This window comes from Ochotona princeps, chromosome 12 (assembly GCF_030435755.1).
Source record: "Ochotona princeps isolate mOchPri1 chromosome 12, mOchPri1.hap1, whole genome shotgun sequence".
Classification (NCBI taxonomy): domain Eukaryota; kingdom Metazoa; phylum Chordata; class Mammalia; order Lagomorpha; family Ochotonidae; genus Ochotona; species Ochotona princeps.
This window is the reverse complement of record NC_080843.1, coordinates 13,219,195-13,232,599: the sequence shown is the minus strand read 5'-3', so window position 1 is coordinate 13,232,599 and position 13,405 is coordinate 13,219,195.

Here is a 13,405-nt window from a genome sequence, read left to right as displayed (position 1 = left end):
GAGATCAGTGTGCGAGACTGATTTTAAAGACTGCTGCTTTTCTATGCTTTAAGGAAAATCCATTTCTTATTGGAGTTTAAAGGAACTGAAATTGAAATTACTTGAGGATATTAGTGATTAGACATTTGTTTTTTATGGGAGGGGTTTCAATTTTTTTATCTTTGTGGGCTCTAGTTCAAGATTTTGCTTGATCATCAAAGTGTTTTTGACAAATAGCGCATGAAAAATAAAACATATATTACATGGGTTGTTAAGAAAAGGGATTTTAAAATCCAAACACTTAGGTAAGGGTGCAAGTGGATTTTTGCGCTTAAAAAAGAAGGAAGGAAAAAGTGTTATGTGATATGGCACTAAAATTTTAATCCCAATATAATTCATTTCTCTTACATTGAATTCCCAGTCATAATTAAGCCGTATACAGAGATTAAATTAACAGAACCATTTCACATAAATGTTGGTTTCAGTCTTCAACTACCCATGAATTCCTGCCCAAGGATGCTTAATCAGGATTAAATTTCCTATGAATAATTGAAAAACAAAATACTCACTGGATTTGTTATAATCCGTGTTGGCACTGGGTTTTAAGTAGTTGCCATCTTGAATCCTTTGTAATAAAGCCATATTTGTGTGTGTGTGTGTGTGTCTGTGTGTGTGGTGAGAGGGAGAAAAAGAAAGAGAAGAAAAATGCCCATTACTGAGCCACTACTGAGTGTGCTTACTAGAAAGTGCTCTGTAAGTGACTGATGTAGAACTGCGGAATGGGTGGGTGTGCGTGTTGCATTGATGGTCGCAGACTGGCAGTCATCTGGTTGCTATTTGTAAGATTGTTCAAGCCTTTCCATTTTTTTACCTTTGGCTTATTTTGAAAATAGTTTTCATCTGCTTATTACATTTTTAAGTAGGAAACAGTACAGTGATCTAGTGATTGCACTTTTAAAGACTTGGTAGTACAGTTTTAGAGTCTCTATACCTTCATCTTTGCTTTTTGCTTCCACTCTGACTCATTGGAAATGAATAGCATCTTGCTTCAGATTAAAGGCAAAACATATGCGCTAGTGACTAGCAAAATGGCACCGTCTCGGAGCTCAGCCGGCTCAGTCATTGCTCTGCCACTGCTTCGCACACCGTGTGGTCAGCAAGGGCCTGGGCCATTGGAGGAAGGCTTCGCTCTGCATGTCTGCTCAGTGGTCACAGCCATTATCTTTAACATAGCTCACCAGTCACCCCTGCTCTTGTCTGTTATGTTCAACTGAGGTGCAGCTAATAAAGCTCCAAAATAAAAAAAAAGCTTTTGTATACTTTGTGAACTTTCAGCAATGAAAAGGAAATAGTTTTTGTATTATTTTCCATCAATAAGTCATAGTTATCAACATACATAGAATTTAATACCATGTATGCATTTATGAAAGGTAAAAGTTTTTTTTTACTTTAACTATATTTTAATTTATGGTTGAAATTGCTGATAATTTATTATGTTACTCAAATGCCATTATTAAGTGAAGGCAAACAGTTGTCATTAAATATAGCAAACTGTCCATGATCAGTAATCAAAGATAGAAGTTCTGTTTCCTAAGTCATGAGACAGTACCTGCTTATTCCCTTTCTAGATGTTTCCATCAAGATTCATCACTGCAGATTACAGACAAGTGTATACTGTGAACCCTAATTAAAGATTTTTTAAAATGTTCTGCTTTTATTTCTCTGTTCAGTAATATTTTAAAGATCTGTTGTCACAGTTTTTCTTAAGATAAAAGGTCTGTCTAGTACTCAGTTTTCTTTATAAGAGTTTTTTTCTGTCCTTAAGAAATATGAAAACATCGATCATTATGAATGCCTCCTAAGCAACAGGCCTTTCGTCTTTTATCACCGAGTCCTTCCACAGAACAAAAAGCTCCTGTTAACTGTGTATAACAAAGACTGAATGATTCCACGGAGGCAGTCTGCAGGCCAGGTAAGTCTGGCCCTGCCAAGGCAACTGTAGGCAGGACTAATCAATAAATCAACAGTAGGCTAATCCTTAAGTTGATAATTGTGTATGGTCTGGGACTGATGTTATAAATATGCAAATGGCTCTTGTGGCTAAAAAGCTTCCCCAGCCCCTGCAGGCGGACCAACTGTTGAGTATCTCACGGTTGAGTGAGTATAGATCAGGAGTGTCCCCGAGTGACATTTGAGTGGCTAACTGTATTCCTCCACTTTCTGTTACTACAACAGACTACCTGATGCTGGATATCTTATAAAGAAAAGAAGTCTCCCATGTTGAGCCTCTGCTCAGAATCTCCCTGGCTGGGGCCCTAGGGGAGAGGTGAGAAGAGGAACAACCATCCGAGCAGGAGCTGAGCTTGAGGGGTGTCCTCACGTTCTAGCCGCCGACACTCGCAGGAACCCCCACGCTCTGCCAGCCTAGTGTGTATATCTCTTTAGTTGGACCTTTCACTAGGTCCCACCAAATCACTTTGGCCCAAGCTTTTACTGACTGGGCCTCTGGAAGACATTCGAACCACAGCACTGTCCATGGTCAGTGTCGGCTGAGGATGTGCACCTCGAACCTGGAGTTGTGTTGAAATCCTCAAGACCACAGCGCACTTCAGCCTTTGAACCTGGCTTTCAGCTGAACGGTATTTTTAGCAGAGGGAGTTAGTTGATTCAGGCGGAAGACCTGGCTTTAGGGAGAATTTTCACAATCTAAAAGTAAACCAAGTCTAGTGAAAATGAAAGTTACATAAATCTAAGGTCCACTCTACGGTAATATGATTGGCACCCGTACATCAACATGAGTGAGGGCCCTTCAGTGCTTCCCCTTAGTGGACCTATCGTGCGCTGGAATTTCCTTGGAAATCAAGGCATTATTTGTGAAAGATAGGTTAAATATTTCTCTGGTGTCAAATAATTGAGGGGCCTTTGGGAGTGGGGTTAATAGCATAGATGAATTAATCCATTGGAGGACTGATCTGAAGAAATTACAGCTTTTTCATCCAGTGTGAGTTTGTAAATCGAGACTAAAATTGCTCCAATTTTCATATGAGATCTAAACATCCATAGAGAAGAAATGTAACCTGTTCCCTGGCAGGAGGTCTTGCCTACTCTTGCTGCCTCCACACTCAGGCAGCTGCCTGCACGGCATATGGGACACCGTGCACACAGCTGTAGGAATGCCACAGCCCGGGGGCAGTGGAGAGAAGCAGCTGTACCCATAGCTGTACCCATGCCAGCATTCTCCACACCGCTTGCAGCACAGCCCTCTGAACCAGGGGCATACGGGAATTCCTTGTGCTCAATGTTTGTTTTGTAAATGAAGGTATTTCAAAATCAAAAGTTTACAGATCGAAAGCACATCAAACTACTCCCCTAACAAAAGCCCATTTGCCTCCCGTTGCCTGTATAAAGCAAGCTTTACTCCTTGCCACGTCCGACAACATTTTTTTTTTTTTAAAGATTTTATTATTATTGGAAAGCTGGATATACAGAGAGGAGGAGAGACAGAGAGGAAGATCTTCCATCCGATGTTTCACTCCCCAAGTGAGCCGCAATGGGCCGGTGCGCGCCGATCCGATGCCGGGAACCAGGAACCTCTTCCGGGTCTCCCACACGGGTACAGGGTCCCAATGCATTGGGCCGTCCTCGACTGCTTTCCCAGGCCACGAGCAGGGAGCTGGATGGGAAGTGGAGCTGCCGGGATTAGAACCGGCGCCCATATGGGATCCCAGGACGTTCAAGGCGAGGACTTTAGCCACTAGGCCGCGCCGCCGGGCCCGTCCGACAACATTTATACCACTTGTACCATTCTTTCCACCATGCAACTGGCCTCATCACCCTTTCTTTACCTAAAAACCACCTAGCTTATATCCCCCTGCCTCAGAGCCTTGGCAGGACGCATTTGCTCTGCCTGGAAATTCTCCAGGTCTTGGCATGATTGCATGGCCAAGTCTTCATCCTTTGCATTCTCCATTCAGATGTCTGCCAGAGACCTCAGACCATCTGTGGCAGATTTCCGTGGTGCCAGTCCAGGAGAGCTGGAGACTACTTCCCCAGAATCTCTTTCCCTGCATGCTTCCAGGGCACAAGGAATGTTTGGTGGAAGATTTGTAAAGCAGAAAGAAAAGGAACAGCTAGATGCAGAATCCTTTTTAGTTTCAAGGCCCAAGCAAGTCATGAGGCACTATTGCAACTCCACTGTGTGGGTGTGTGTGTTGGTTTATCTGGAACTCGAGGACAATGGCCCGAACGGCAGGGACTCCAGCTCCTGCCACATCACCTCCCCCCACTCGCTCCAGCTTCTGGGCCAGGGATGTGTTGTACTGTGACTAGTGGCAGCTTCTGCAGCACAGTGCCCTCGTTTGGATGGGGGCATTGGAAACAGACCTGCATGGGCTTCTGCCCATCCTCTTAAATCCTGCGCAGTGGAGACTGGTGGGTTCTGGGCACCCTGGCAGATCCCTTGGACCCCCGATGTGGAAGGGTGAGTGGATAGGGACCGGGGAGGGAGTTAGACCCCACTGGTTCCTTTTCTGATCAGATGCTGAACAATATACCACCATCCTATCTAAAGCTACTTTCCATCCTAACTGTTCTGCTACTTATCCCAGTCTTCCTGTATTGTACTTACATGCACATTATACACAACACGTAAGGTTAAAAAAAAGATTGAACAGGGCCTGGCACAGTAGCCTAGCGGCTAAAGTCCTCACCTTGAAATGCGCTGGGATCCCATATGGGCACTGATTCTAATCTCAGCAGCCCTGCTTCCCGTCCAGCTCCCTGCTTGTGGCTGGGAAAGCAGTTGGGGACGGCCCAGAGCCTCGGGACCCTGCACCCATGTGGAAGACCAAGAAAAGCTCCTGGCTGCTGACTTCGAATCAGCTCAGCTCTGGCCATTGTGGTCACTTGGGGAGTGAATAATCAGATGGAAGATCTTCATCTCTCTCTCCTCTCTCTATATATATCTGACTTTCCAATAATAATAAAATCGGGCTCAGTGTGACAGCGTAGTGATTGAAGTCCTCGCCTTGCATGCACCAGGATCCCATATGGGCACCGGTTCTAATCCCGGCGGCCCTGCTTCTCATCCAACTCCCTGCTTGTGGCCTGGGTAAAGCAGTTGAGGGCAGCCCAAAGCCTTGGGACCCTGCACCTGTATGGGAAACCTGGAAGAGGCTCCTGGCTCCTGGCTTTGGACTAGCTCAGCTCCAGCCGTTGCGGCCACTTGGGGAGTGAACCATCAGACAGAAGATCTTCCTCTTTGTCTCTCCTCCTCTCTGTATATCTACCTTTCCAATAAAAATGATTACATCTTTTTAAAAAAAAGATTGAACATATTCTTCATTTCCTTTTTGTTCCATCCAACCTGTCAGTTTTCTTTCTAGAGTTTCCCCTAAGCATATGCCGATGAACATAACTATGAAACAAATCATAGCATACATGCAGCTTGCCTTGTCTATATGGCGATTTATTCTGTAGCCTTACCTACAGAATTGCTTCATTCTTTCTCATCTATTGCGTGAAATTCAGTTATATGAGTTTAGTTAAAAAGGCTTTTTTTTTTTTTTTTTTGACATTTCTGTTACTGGACACTTTGCTTTCTGGTCTTAGCGTTCATAAGACAAGGTTGGGGCTTGGCTAAATCCTCACCTTGCATCCCACATGGGTGCTGGTTCATGTCCCGGCTGCTCCGCTTCCTATGAAGCCCCCTGCCTGTGTCCTGAGAAAGCATAGAGGATGGCCCAGGGCCTTGGGACCTTGCACCTGCGAGAGAGACTCAGAGGAGATGCCTGGCTTCTGGCTTTGGACCAGCTCAGCTCTGGCCTGTGTGGCCACTTGGGGAGTGAACCAGTAGACAGAAGATCTTTCTCTGTGTTTCTTTCTCTCTGTAAATCTACCTTTCCAATAAGAATAAATAACTCTTTAAAAACACATTTTAAAAAGTACATTTAAGACAAGGCTGAAATTTAGGTTGTATAATCAAGCATTTGCTTTCATCACTCTTCCCAGGATGCTGAGCTTCTACCCAGGTTCCCAAGTCCAAATCCTTGGCATTTTCTAAGTGCTAGAAAGGTCATTGCTGTTGAGTGTAGGCACTGATGACTACATTACATTATCAAGATGACACAAGATGGAGGCTGACCACACCAGAAAGATCGATGAACCATTTGGTTAAACAGTTGGGACTTTTGAGTCCCAAAATGTCACATCAGTTCAACTTCTGAGAAGGAGAGGACGTCTGGAGAGGGTGCTAAGCCTTATAGACCTTGATTCAATCAGTCGTGTCTGCAAAGTGAACCCTCAGTGTAACTCCGGCCGAGGCTCAGTTCACACGTCCCTGGCTGGCGGTACTCTGTGTTGTCATCAATCGAAGCTTAAGAAGGGATGTGTCCCCGAGAACACAGAAACTCTGTGTTTGAGATGATCTCAGACTTCAGTTTATTATTCATGCTTCCTGTTGACTATTCTGATTTACAAACTTTTACTACAGTAAATTATAATTGGATGCATAGCATTTATTGAATTCTTGTGAATCTTTCTACCAAATTAACAAATCTGAAGGGACTGTGGAAAGCCCTAACTTACCGGCAGCTGGGCAGATGTGACGGTGGCCGTGCAGGTGTCTCGGGGGAGGGTAGGTGTCTGGGTGACTGTGAAATTTGGCTTTCCTTTAAATAACTGCAGTCTGTTGGTGTACCTTTGTGCATTCTGATAATAACTTACCCCATTAGGGTCTCAATTTATTCTTGTATTGTTATTAATTATATGTTTAAAAAACATTTCCTTTCCAGTTCCAAGATCTGTGCATTTGTATTTTAGTCATATTTTTATTCTGCTTGTTGCCTTTTTTTTCTTTTCAAGATTTATTTATTTACTTGAAAGGCTGAGTTAGAAGGAAAGTCAAAATGAGAGCCACGGACGAGAGAAATCTTCTGTTCACTGGTTCATTCTCCAAATGCCGTAATGGATGGGGCTGGGCCAGGCTGAAGCCAGGAGCCAGAAGCCTCTTCCAGGTCTCTCATGAGGATGCAAGGATCCAAGGATGTGGGCCTTCCTCCTCTGCTTCCTCAGGTACATTAGTAGGGAGCTGGACTGGAAGTGGAGCATGTCTGGGATGCTGCTGTATCAGCTGGTGGCTTCTTGTGATACACCATAGTACCTGCCCTGATCAGTGACTTAAAAAAAAGATTTATTTATATTTAGTGGAAAGGCAGATCAAATTCACAGCAAGGAGAGACAGGGAGAAAGATCTTCCACCTGCTGTTCCACTCCACAAATGGCCACAATGGCCGGAGCTGAGCTGATTCAAAGCCAGGAGCCAGGAGCTTTTCTTGGTCGTCCATGCCGGTGCAGGGTCCCAAGGCTTTGGACCATCCTTGACTGCTTTACCCAGGCCACAAGCAGGGAGCTGAATGGTATCCCAGCACTTCTAAGGTGAGGATTTAGCCATTGAGCCAACACACCAGGCCCTCAACTACTTTTTTTTTTTTTTTAAGATTTCTTTATTTTTAATGGAAAGTCAGATTTACAGACAGAAGGACAGACAGAGAGAAAGATCTTTCATCCACTGGTTCACTCCACAAATGGCCACGATGGCCACAATGGCCGGAGCTGAGCTGATCTGAAACCAGGAGCCAGGAACTTCTTCTGGTTCCCCCAAGTGGGTGCAGGGTTCCAAGGCTCCAGGCCACAAGCAGGGAGCTGGATGGGAAGTGGGGAGGCCGGGATACAAACTGGCACCCATATGGGATCCCAGTGCATGCAAGAGAAGGACTTTAACCACTAGGCTACTCTACCAGGCCCCTCAACTACTTTTTATGTAGATCTTACGCATTTCTTGATACTCCTTGCTTTTTTAGTGTTTCTTTTATTACATCTTATATGTAACATATATACCAAAAATAAAAGGAAAAAGATACACCCATGTGCCTCAGTCGGCTCAAGCTGCTATAAAAAATACCTCAGAACATTTTATGAACAGCAAGTATCTGCTGCGTGTAGTTCAGGAAGCTGTGAAGGTCAAGGCCAAGATGCCAGCTGACTCCATGTCTGGGGAAGGATGGTTCCACCATGATGCCCTCTCACTGCATCTTCACATGGCAGAAGGAGCAAGGTGACCCCTCAAGCTAAACCCCCATGACGTAATCGCCTTCTAAGGTGCTGCCTTCCAACAGCATCACATTTGGTATCAAGCTCCACCATGAGGGCCCAACACAGTAGCCTAGCAACTAAAGTCCTCACCTTGCACACGCCAGGATCCCATGTGGCTGCTGGTTCTGATCCTGGCAACCCCACTTCCCATCCAACTCCTTGCTTGTGGCCGGGAAGGCACTTGAGGATGGCCCAAAGCCTTGTGACCCTGTACCTGCTTGGGCGACCTGAAAGAGGCTCCCAACTCCTGGCTTCAGATCGGCACAGCTTCGGCCAGTGCGGCTGCTTGGGGAGTGAATCAGCTGACGGAAGATCTTCCTCTCTGTCTTTCCTCCTCTCTGGATATCTGACTTTCCAATAAAATTTAAAAAAAATCTTAAAAAAGAAGTTCTACCATGGGAGTTTCAGGGACATCAGCATTCAGATTACACTATGATGTAAATAATAATGACACAAAAACCTCAATGTCTGTATTCGTATAAAAGTAGACTTGAAGTAACCAAAACAGTACTGTTAGAAAAGTACTACAAGGGTCAGTCTATCAAGAAGGCATTAACTAAGTGCTGGCCCCTAGAATTTTTGTTTAAAAGCCTTCTGAAATAGGAATCTCTAAGCCCAGATTATTTCACTGACGCATTTTGGAAACTATGTAAAGAAGACATGACACCCATTCTAAGCCATTTACTTAAGAAAAGGAAAGGGCAATTCAGTAGAGAAATGAATGTCTTCTTAACAGAAGCATGGAAGCTATTGTTAGACATAGTTCTACAAAGCAAAGAAGTCTCATCCGAACTCTCACATCATAACCTTATACACAGATGAACTCGAAATGAGTCAGATCTAAATGCAACATAGAAGACTACGAAATTTTAAAATAGGATGAAATCTCTGTGACTTAAGGTGAGACAAAGAACTTTGAAACACAAGAAGCACAATCCACAAAAGAAAAATTAATAAACTTGACTTCCTCAAAGGTACAATCTTTTGCTCTACAGAAGAGACTGTTACAAGAATGGATAAGCCTTAGTGTGGGAATAAGTATTTGCAAGTCACAGATTCAAGAAATGACCGTGTAAAAAGTGTCGGGAGAGCTCTTAAAACTCCACAGCAAGAAGACATCCCAATTAAAAAGTGGGCCAAAGTCTTGAATAGGCACTTCACCAAAGAGAATGTACAGATAGCAAATTAGCACATGAAAAGGTGTTCGACATAATAAGCCTGTAGGGATATGCAAATGAAAACCATGGAGAATGTTGTGTCTAGGTCTTTCTACCTCTTGGCATGGCAGCTGAGAGCTGCTTGGGCTGCCTGCAGTCCGTAGCAGCGTGCCTGGGTCTGATTGCTTCTTATCCAGCTTCCAACTAGTGCCCACCCTGACACTCAGCAGGTGCTGGATGAAGTACTTGGATACCTGCCATCGACCTGGAAGACCCAACTGGAGCTCAGGATGCCTCGGCTCACCTCAGAGCAGCCCGGGTGGTGCAGGCATTTTGGGAGTGAACCACCAGATCAAAGATCTCCGTGTCTCTATCCTTCTGCTTTCCAAATAAGATGAAAACCATGTTTTTTTAAAAAAAAAAGTGTTTTAAATGAACATGCTAAAACTCGAAGAAGTTACAATACACTTTGTTGTCATGCAGTTCAGAGTGGTTCACTGTCAGCGTTGACAGAACAGTTTGTTATAACTTTACTAGGATTCAATGAAATCGGCTTACTGTGTCATAATTCATGGCATGCAATACTGTTTACAAAAAGGGTGTTGAATAGTTATCAGTTGCCTTTCAACACGCATCAAAGTGAGCAGGTGATTTTTTTTCTTGTATCCTGTACATATGGAGAGCAGTGCTGATATTGTTATCAAATGCATTGTTCAATGGAATTTTGAAAGTTTTTCCATTCCAAACAAGACACTCTTTTTTAATGGGATGCTCACAAGGCATAAATGTTAGCAGTTTGTGAATGGGAGTGTTGATTTCCCACATGCTGGAAAATGTCTGTGGAAGAGTAAGACACACATATGTGGTTTTTGTTTGTTTGTTTTCTGAAAAGTATGTTTTAAACTAGCGGGGTTATTTTGAATTTTTGCTTTGTACCTCATTCAGGTTTCCGATTTCCAACAATTTTCTCATCTATGCTCTGATTCAGGACAAATAGTGCAAGTTCAGCCAGAGGTAAGGTCCTCCGGGCGCGAGTGAGGACTGTCCAGATCTGAACAAAGCTCCAGCTTACAGCACTCGTGCAAGACTGTGCGTGACGCAGGTGCCGATTCAGCGTGCTGCTCCATGCCTGCAGGCCCAAAGGTTGTGTGTAAAATTTTCTGTGAACCTGAAGTTGTTCCCAGCTTATCTGTTCATGGAGATAATATTTAAATATCCATGAGATGAAACGTTTGTTCTAAATAATCACACCTATGTGGTTAGAACGGAAAGTAGGTGTTACTGGAGTATGTCCAAGATTCTAACGCACACAATTGCATTCCCTTTTACTCCCACACAAAATAAAACTTTTAAATGTCTTGCCTAGCCTGTGAACCTTATAGATCTTTTAGAAGATTATTTCTTAAGACTTACCCAGAACCCAATGTCTGTGAAACGTTTTTACTGTATTGTATACAGGGTGAGGGGGAGATTAGAGAGAATTTTGTTTCTTTAAACACGAAGTAGCTTTTTCTAGGATACGCACAGAATTGTTGTAACTTACGTTTCTCTCATCAAATGAGTAAATCATGACAATTGCTTCTGCTCTTGTGTGAAAGGCAGATTTACAAAGAGAGAGAGATGGGGAATCTTTCATCTGCTGTTTCACTCCAAAAACGGCTGTAACAGCCAGAACTGAGCCAATTCAAATCTGGGAGTCAGGAGCTGCTTCTGTGTCTTCCACATGGGTGCAGGGTCCCAAGGACTTGGGCCATCCTCAGCTGTCTTCCCAGGCCACAAGTGGGGAACTGGATTGGAAGTGGAGCAGCCAGGACACAAACTGGTGCCCATTTGGGATACTGTTGCCGCAGGCAAAAGATTAGCTTGCTACACCACTACATCATCCCCAACAAACTGTTTTCCTATATTAAAGATACCATACTTTCGGGAAATAAGTGATATCTATTTGTTGTTCAAATGCTTCGAAACAATCCCTTTAACCCCCTGTGAATTTTGTCTTTGATTTATCCTCAAAACATGTAGAGGAATTTACGGAGTTAGCCCTGGAAGGAAAGGCAACAGACTGACATAGTAAAGTCAAATTTCAGACACAGAGCAATTTGCGGTGTGTGACTACTCCCTAGATTCCAAGGTGATTGGTCACTTGGATTCGAGACACGAGTTTGCTTCTAGAGAGCAAGTCAGCGTCCAGGGGCCATGTCACAGGGCTGGCTGCTCTTCACTCTGTCCGGTGGAACTTACACTGCGATGCTTGGGAAAAAAAAGTCACTGCTTGTTGCAAAGCAGGTGTTTTCTGTTAGGGCTCTGACTGCTGTAAGTCAGCAAAATCATACTTCCTGCCCATTGCCTTCGTGATTTGCATGTTTGTACTCTCCATTACAGTATGGATTGGTGTTCCTGGATCTTAATGAGATGCCACTGTGGTCCCAACAGCTGTGACATGTCTACTTGCATTGTTTCAAAAGTATTGGAAAGCTAGGAAGGAAGAAAATTAATAATACAAAACACTGCAAAGGCTTGCTATGGACAGGAGGCCATATGCAGCGGGATAGTCTCTTGCCCTTGCCTCCTGACGGTGTGCACATAGGAAAAAACAAGCTTAGGGAGAACCCATTGTACACCCATCACAGGAGGTGTGCCTTGCGCTATGAAATCCAGTCTTAAACGGCTGATTGTGTTTGAAGTAATTTATTGCTGTCTTTAGAGAAAAAATATGGATACTATACAAGGGGTGTGGGGACTAAGGTATGAAATGGTGTGTTTTATGCACTGGAGTAATCAGAAAATAATGAGTATGCATTCTAATGAGGGTTAAGCCACCAGAGTAGATTGAAAAGACTTGCTTTTATTGCAAGTCAAACCTGTGCAAAGCTGGACTCGGGCTGTAATAAAGTGACTCACTGTCCCTTTGCGTCTGGTTTTATGAGCTCTTTATGTGTCAATGTGGCTTTCCCTTTTATGTATTTGGGTTTTAGTTTTAACAGATTTCCTTTGAGTTTGATTTGTTTTAATGAGGTGAAGCTGCGGGGCACGAATGTCAACACTGCATAATATCCCGGAGTGTGAGTGTAGGGGCGGGAGCAGGGGAGGAGCGTTCCGAAGTGAAGATCAGCTTGCTTTTCATTTACAGAGGACATGCCTTTCAGATGCACAAGTAGAGCGACTTGTTCCGGGGTGACTCTCAGGTGCTTCACTTCTGCCGGCTGTCTTCAGCTTTCTCCTTCTACACTACATGAGCTTTGCCCATGCTGGGCATGGTTTTCCAACTTCGTGATTTGCTTTTCTTTAAATCACTTATTTCGTGATTTAAAACTTTCTGAGTGTAGCACCCCCACACTCCCCCCCACCTGGTTTGCTGGCTGGGGTGGCAGCTGAGGCAGAGCTGATTAGGCTGCACCATCCATAGGTATGTGTGTTGGCTGGTGCAAGTAACAGATCGAGCCTGATCTTTCACTGGTTAGTGCACACAAGAGTCAAGTCTGAGGTCACCCCAGGTAAGGTTTCTTGGAGACTCCCTTTCTAGATAGCTGGACTCAAACCCTAGACAAAGGGAAAATCACAAGATGTATGTGGTCCAACCTTGGGCTTGCTCAGTTGCTGATGACTGTGTGATGGACAGATGTACATGGGGAACATGATGAACAGCTCATCTGGGCCGGCAGGTGACATCAACTGTCTTATCAGAGGATGGAAAGCAGAACAGGTTGGACAGTTCTGGTCAAGCTTTGCAGCATGCTCATGAGTCTGTGGATGCACCAAGGTGGCCTTGGTTAGCCAATAGATCTAGGAAAGATTTTTCTCAACCTTGGTGCAATGAAACCAACAACTTATCAGAACCATCAAAATCACTCAAGTAACAACCTTGGAGCACTCCTCCCCACATCAGGATCTCTAAGGCATCAGCAAATGACCATCCCCTACCCATGAGTGCTGGTAGTTGGGCAGTACGGGGCAGTCCCCTTGCCTTCTCCCCTTGTAGACACAGAGACGAAAAATTGAGACATCTGTCCCATCCACCTTCCTTCATATTTTGACCCTACCCATCCTAATTGAAGACTCACATGGGTATGCATCCTTCTCAACCATGTAAACAATATTAAAAATAAAAGAAAAAGTGA